Source organism: Raphanus sativus, unplaced genomic scaffold (assembly GCF_000801105.2).
Source record: "Raphanus sativus cultivar WK10039 unplaced genomic scaffold, ASM80110v3 Scaffold4279, whole genome shotgun sequence".
Lineage (NCBI taxonomy): Eukaryota > Viridiplantae > Streptophyta > Magnoliopsida > Brassicales > Brassicaceae > Raphanus > Raphanus sativus.
Genome location: NW_026619581.1, coordinates 1 through 7,693, shown reverse-complemented (window position 1 = coordinate 7,693; position 7,693 = coordinate 1). Strand labels below are relative to the sequence as shown.

At 41.1% G+C, this 7,693-nt stretch overlaps 1 non-coding gene across 1 annotated transcript; it reads right to left on the bottom strand.

The window, feature by feature from the left end:
• Positions 1-2,343: 2,343 nt before the first annotated feature.
• LOC130507290 (small nucleolar RNA R71) lies at positions 2,344-2,450 on the bottom strand. The gene has a single exon (XR_008942272.1). It is a non-coding gene; the product is annotated as a small nucleolar RNA R71 (small nucleolar RNA).
• Positions 2,451-7,693: the final 5,243 nt, after the last annotated feature.

The window sequence follows — 7,693 nt, the reverse complement described above, 5'->3', positions numbered from 1 at the left end:
GTATCTTTGAATTTTCACGTGATCGATCTTTTTGACCTAAAAAGGAGCAATAATTATATTTTTAAGTACATGCATGCAAATGATACACCCATATTAGAAAATAAAACATTTTTTATATTACATTCATGATTTATGATGAGATACAATGTGAAGAAGAAGATGACATGGCCATAGATAAAAACACAATGGTTTCAATAGTTATCTTATTTCTTTTTTTGTTTAGTGGAATTGACGAATTGTGTTTCATGATGTCTTGCATATTTCCATTGTTTTATCTTCATATTCACATGCATTTTGATCATCAAAGGCATCATCTAGGCATATCTAGGATGCATTTCATTGCACATGTCCTTATCAGGTGTTGGAGATGCAACATGGTGATCATGGAAGGTTTGAGAGGTGTTTTAGAAGCAAGAGTGATGGTCCAGCTCGTGTGCCTATTTCACTAAGTGTTGCAGCGGCCTTTTGCGTCCACAAGCGGCCTTGGTGTCACGGTGTCATTATGCCGCTGCGAAACCAAGTGGTTGGATAATAAAATTGCGTACGCTCAATCGGTTTCCCGCAGCGGTTCCTGAAGCCGCCACGTTACAATCATGGAGAAAATGAGGCTAGGTGTCCCAGCGGCTTTTGGGCACAGCGGCCTTGAGGCCATGAGTCAGGATACCGCTCCACGTCGAGAGCCAGCGGCCTTGTTACCCACAGAGGCATAGTGGCCTGTCATCAAGCCGCTGTGCACCGTGTTTTACGTTAAATTACTATTTTGCCCTCTACGATTTACACACTCTAAACCTATGTTTAAGTTATCATTTTGTAGCCACCAGGCAGATTATCTTTGGTACTGGAAAAACATCAAACTATTGGAGATCAATCTCTTTTTGGATCATTGATCCTTTGTTCTTATTTCATTTCTTGTTGATTTCTTTCTCTGTTTATGATCAATCTGAAATCCAATATGGGTTTAAGAATGATCATGGGCATTAGTGAGTAATCACCTTTTGGATTCATGGGTTAGGGTGATTAAGGGTGATTAGGCTAGTTCTAGGATGTTTTAGGTATAGATCATACTTGTTCCTTGCTAGTAGAGTGATCTTAATGCATCATTTGAGTAGGCCACTCAAAGGGTGATCTCTAGGCATTTCTCACCCGACAGGTGTTTGATGAAATGCCTGAGTCAACTCTCCTAGGCTTTTAGTGTACTTTGCCAAAGACATTTGTTGTTAAAGATGCTAAGATAGCTAATAGACTTGTTAGTAATGATTGCTTGCATGTTATTCAACCAAAGACATTTGATGTTTGAGACATGTTAGCAAATGAGCATTCATCTAGACATAGAGCTTGCTTAGAATTGTGTCTAGGCTTAAGGTTGATAGTTTGATTTATCATTTGCATTCCTTAGATCGAAACCTGATCACCCAAGGTCTAAATCCCCATACCCATGAGTTCTCCTTTCCAATAGCTTAAAAGTATCATTTCTGTTACTTGAATTCTAGTTTTAATTTAAAAACCATCCAATTCACTGATTGCACTTAGATTAGGCAAATACTTGCATTCTCTCTGCATTTGAATCCCTCAGAACTGGTTCGACAACTTACTTCCACTATACTATTATTTGACTTAGGAGCCTCAAAACTCCTAACATCAAATTGGCGCCGTTGCCAAATTCTGAGTTTGATTTGAACATTGAGATTTAGTCATTTGCTTGAGACTAAGTCATTTTTATTTTTGTAAGTTACTGATTCTCTTGTTCACCTCTTTGTGATTTTTAGGTGTATGAACTTGAGGAGAAAAGGTACATCAAACCTTGTTCCAAGAGCCACAGACATCGGAGCTTTAGAGAGAGAGTGTGCTAGAAAAAGAAGAGAAGAAGAGCAACAAGCTCAACTGCAGACACTGGAAGCTCCAATGGAAGAACAACAAAATCCTCAGAACCCCAATGAAGTCAACAATCTTCCACCCCAAGGGGCACAACAGCGAGCAGCTCGCCCCATTGGCACTTATGACCGCCCAAACATCCATGGTCCTAGACTTGGAATCCGAGCACCAGCTGTGGCTGCTAACAACTTTGAGATTAAGTCAGGACTGCTAAACTGCATAGAGAACAACAAGTATCATGGTCTGGCTGTGGAGGACCCATTTGATCACTTGGATAAGTTCGACAGCTACTGTGGTATGTCAAAGACTAATGGTGTGTCAGAGGATGCCTTAAAGCTCAAGCTATTCCCTTTCTCTTTGGGGGATAAGGCACGTCAATGGGAGAAGTCTCTACCAAGTGACTCCATCACCACTTGGGAAGACTGCAAAAGGGCATTCTTGGAGAAGTTCTTCTCTACCTCAAGAACTGCTAAGTTGAGGAATGAGATCTCCAGTTTCCAACAGAAGAACTTGGAAGGATTCAGTGAAGCTTGGGAGAGATTCAATGGTTACCAAGCTCAGTGCCCACACCATGGATTCTCTAAGGAGAGCTTGCTGAGCACATTCTACAGAGGTGCTCTTCCTAAGTACAGAGCCAGACTTGATACAGCTAGCAATGGGTTCTTTTTGGGGAGAACTGAGGAAGAGGCAGAGGCTCTGGTTGACAACATGGTTAAGAGTGATGCAGCCTACAGTGGAGACCATGACAGAAGCAGTAAAGGTGATGACAAGCAAACAAGGAATGAGATAAAGGCTCTTCAAGAGAAGATTGACACACTCCTTGCTGATAGGGCCACGCAAGCGCAGGTGAACCTTGTTGGCAACCCAAGCCAGGAGATACCTCCTACTGTCAATGAGGTTGAGGGTTTGGAAGGGCAAGAAGAATTGTGTTTCATCAACAGTAATGGTAGCTGGTACAAGAAGGAACCCAACTTTCAGTACAACAACTACCAACAGAAGCCTATTCAAACAACCAGCAGAGTGGTTATCAGCCTCGAAACAACCAGCAGAGCAACTATCAGCCTCAGCAAAACTCCTCTCCTAGCTCCTCTGCCCCTCAACAGAGCAGCACTGATGCCTTACTGAAACAGATCTTGGAGTCTCAGACTAGAAGTGAGAAGCATGTGGGCTATGAGCTGAAGAACCTTCACTCCAAGATTGATGGGAGCTACAATGAGCTCAACAACAAATTCTCCCACCTTGCTTCTTCTGTCAAGAATTTGGAGAATCAGTATGCTTCCATGAGCTCCCACCAGAACCGCCAGCAAGGATCTCTACCTGGAAAGTCAGATCAAAACTCCAAGGAAGCAAAAGCTGTCACACTTAGGAGTGGTAAGCAGTTGACTCCTGTAACCCTCACCAAGGATGCTAAGAAACAAGGTGAGGAGGTGGCCATCAACCTAGATGATGAAGTGGTCATTGTTAAGACAGATGATGAGATCTTGGAGAAGATTGAGAAAGGTAAGGGTAAAGGAAAGGTTGGAGAAGAGAAGAAGACAACAAAAGATGGTGAATCTGCTGCTCCAGCAGGTGAGAGCTCTTCTGTCCCTCCTCCCTATGAACCCAAGCTTCCATTCCCTGGTAGATTCAAGAAGCAGCTGCTACAGAAGTACAAGGCTTTGTTTGAGAAGCAGATGAGTGAAGCTCAGGTTACAATGCTCATCATTGATGCTTTCATGCTGATTCCTCAATACAGCAAGTTCCTGGAAGATGTTGTAGCTGCTAAGAAGAAGGAGATGGAGGGCATGATGGTTCTGAGTCATGAGTGCAATGCCATCATTCAGAGGCTTGATGCTCCAGAGAAGCTAGAGGATCCAGGATGCTTCACACTACCTTGTGCTCTTGGACCTATGGTATTTGAGAAATGTCTCTGCGATTTGGGAGCTAGTGTCAGCTTGATGCCTTTGTCTGTGGCAAAGAAGCTTGGCTTCACTCAATACAAGAAGTGTAGACTCTCTCTGGTGTTGGCTGATCGTTCAGTGAAGTACCCTGTGGGCATCCTAGAGAACCTCCCTGTGAAGATTGGAGGGTATGAGATACCTACAGATTTTGTGGTGCTTGAAATGGGTGAGGAGGCTCAAGACCCATTGATTCTTGGAAGGCCATTCTTAGCTACAGCAGGAGCTATTGTGAATGTGAAAGAAGGCAAGATTGACCTCCATTTGGGTAAGGAGAACACCCTCCACTTTAACATCAAGGAGAAAATGAGGAGCCCAACTGTGTTTGGACAAGCCTTCATCATCGAAGAAATGGGCCCTCCTGCTGATGATCACCTTGGTGAGCTACCACCCGAGGAAGATGGGGTGTTAACTCCACTTTCTGCACCTACTCCAGCCTGATCCAAAGGAGGCAAAGTCAAGCTAGAGACTTAAAACAAGCTCACTTGGGAGGAAGTCCCATGAGTATCCTTGTATATATTGCATTAGTATTTACATTTTCATCTTACTGCATAAAACAATGGGAAAATGAAGTTGTGTGCAGGTGTGGAGCAGAAACTCGGACATCAGAGCGAGGTCTCCGCAGCGAAGTCACGAGGTCGCTCCAGCTGGGAGCGACCTGCCGCAGCGACCCCTCCACCTCGCTCCCGTCTCAGGTAACTGGAAACTTCCCTTCTCCCATCTTTTCTTTGCATTTTAGAATTTCATTGGGTACCTCACTCACACAGAGACTGTGTGATTTAAGTGTGGGGGAGGTACCAAGTATTTGATCATGTTTGTTTCCATGATTTTGAGTCTCATGCATTGCATATTACATTCTTATTTGCATAGAAAAATCCAAAAAAATAAAAAAAATTGAAAAACACAAAAAGAATCATTTAGTTGCATCATTTGCATTTTTAGGATTGAGTCTAGAAGCATATAGGTTGCATTCATGCATTAGGGGGATTTCAACCTTGTAAAGAGCTCATGCTAAGTACTGAATTTGGTGACCTTTGTAATCATGACAAGTAGCTTGAGCACCCTTTGGAAAGCTTGTAAACTTCGCGCCTTGAATGCTCCTCTTGAAACTCATTTGACTGTTGATACTCTCTCTTTGAAGTAAGCTCATGTTTTAATGTCTCTTGCATATGGTCCCTTGTGTACTAAGTCATGGATATACACACTTGAGTTGTCCCATCTGTTTTACCAATCTTTTTGACAAACTCAAGTGGTACTCCACTCCCAAAACCCATACCTCCTTTTTAAACCATCATTATTTGTTGAGTGAGGCCTTTTTGGAAAGCTTTACATGTGCATAATGTTGAGAGTATTGGGAACGACAATGCTTAGTCTCCATTCTTGCTAGATTAGTCACTCTATTGTCTAGCTATAGGAAGGGGATGAGTGTTGTGATTGTGATTTGGGAATATGAAATGTTTGACTCTTTGTGGTTAAATGATTAGTCTTTTTGGGAAAAGTGGAGAAGTATCTAGCTCTTATTGTGAAAAGTCTTGGCCCCCAAATATTAAAAAAAAAAAAAAGAATAAAAAAGGGGCTAGCAAAGTTGTTAGGAGCTCAGATTTGTTTTAAAATTGTGAAAATCCCTTGTTGATTTCAAAAAGAAAGAGTCTGATGTGAAAAATGTTCTTGGGATCTTTTGGTGAGAGATGTGAGTTGGGTTTGACATTGAGGAATAATTGAATATCTTGTGTGTTTGGGAAAGGGTAGAACAATGGAGAATGAGCATTGTATGCATGAGTTGATCCCTTTCTTAGATATATTATGTGTAATGTCGAAGCTACTTTGTTTTGAGAGTAAACCACCTTAAAAGATCATTTTGAACCTCTGATTTCACTTGCATTAAAGTCTTTGTCTTACCAAACCAAATGACTTGGACCAGTTGGCCATTTGTGAGATGTCTATTGAGTTTGCTTCATAAATGTTAGAGAGATGTGGATTTGTGGTTTGTAGATGCATGGTTAATGAGTGTAGAGATCAAAGGAGCTGAGATAGGCTTAGAGAAGTTAGAGATGGATAAAATCTTTGCTCTTGCTATTTGGTATGATTATGCAAGGTTGTTAGGTTGAGAACTAAGAAGAGTTTCTTTTGGTTATGAGTCCCCATTTTCAAGTTTTTTCTCCTTGGTTCTTGAAAGTTTACTTGTGGACAAGTAAAGGACTAGTGTGGGGGAGTTGATGTCTTGCATATTTTCATTGTTTTATCTTCATATTCACATGCATTTTGATCATCAAAGGCATCATCTAGGCATATCTGGGATGCATTTCATTGCACATGTCCTTATCAGGTGTTGGAGATGCAACATGGTGATCATGGAAGGTTTGAGAGGTGTTTCAGAAGCAAGAGTGATGGTCCAGCTCGTGTGCCTATTTCACTAAGTGTTGCAGCGGCCTTGTGTCACGGTGTCATTATGCCGCTGCGAAACCAAGTGTTGGATAATAAAATTGCGTACGCTCAATCGGTTTCCCGCAGCGGTTCCAGAAGCCGCCACGTTACAATCATGGAGAAAATGAGGCTAAGTGTCCCAGCGGCTTTTGGGCACAGCGGCCTTGAGGCCATGAGTCAGGATACCGCTCCACGTCGAGAGCCAGCGGCCTTGTTACCCACAGCGGCATAGTGGCCTGTCATCAAGCCGCTGTGCACCGTGTTTTACGTTAAATTGCTATTTTGCCCTCTACGATTTACACACTCTAAACCTATGTTTAAGTTATCATTTTGTAGCCACCAGGCAGATTATCTTTTGGTACTGGAAAAACATCAAACTATTGGAGATCAATCTCTTTTTGGATCATTGATCCTTTGTTCTTATTTCATTTCTTGTTGATTTCTTTCTCTGTTTATGATCAATCTGAAATCCAATATGGGTTTAAGAATGATCATGGGCATTAGTGAGTAATCACCTTTTGGATTCATGGGTTAGGGTGATTAAGGGTGATTAGGCTAGTTCTAGGATGTTTTAGGTATAGATCATACTTGTTCCTTGCTAGTAGAGTGATCTTAATGCATCATTTGAGTAGGCCACTCAAAGGGTGATCTCTAGGCATTTCTCACCTGACAGGTGTTTGATGAAATGCCTGAGTCAACTCTCCTAGGCTTTTAGTGTACTTTGCCAAAGACATTTGTTGTTAAAGATGCTAAGATAGCTAATAGACTTGTTAGTAATGATTGCTTGCATGTTATTCAACCAAAGACATTTGATGTTTGAGACATGTTAGCAAATGAGCATTCATCTAGACATAGAGCTTGCTTAGAATTGTGTCTAGGCTTAAGGTTGATAGTTTGATTTATCATTTGCATTCCTTAGATCGAAACCTGATCACCCAAGGTCTAAATCCCTATACCCATGAGTTCTCCTTTCCAATAGCATAAAAGTATCATTTCTGTTACTTGCATTCTAGTTTTAGTTTAAAAACCATCCAATTCACTGATTGCATTTAAATTAGGCAAATACTTGCATTCTCTCTGCATTTGAATCCCTCAGAATTGGTTCGACAACTTACTTTCACTATACTATTATTTGACTTAGGAACCTCAAAACTCCTAACATCATTTCCTTACTGGAGTTGTGTTTCCTTTGTTAGTGGATGTGTTAGTTCTCCAAGTTAGCTTATCTATTTTGTATTTAAAGTTTGGATAACGGTAAATGAAGGAAGAGAGAAAATTGTAGTAACTTGTGTTTGTTTTATTAGTTTTTTTCACAAACTTTCTTAGTTTTGAGGAGAGGTTTTAATTGGCATCAAAGCAATTTGTGTTCTAAGCAATCAAAAATATGATTTGGTTTATTTCTAACAATTGGTATCAAAATAATTCTATCATGCGGCTTTGCTTATCTATTTGATCTGGAC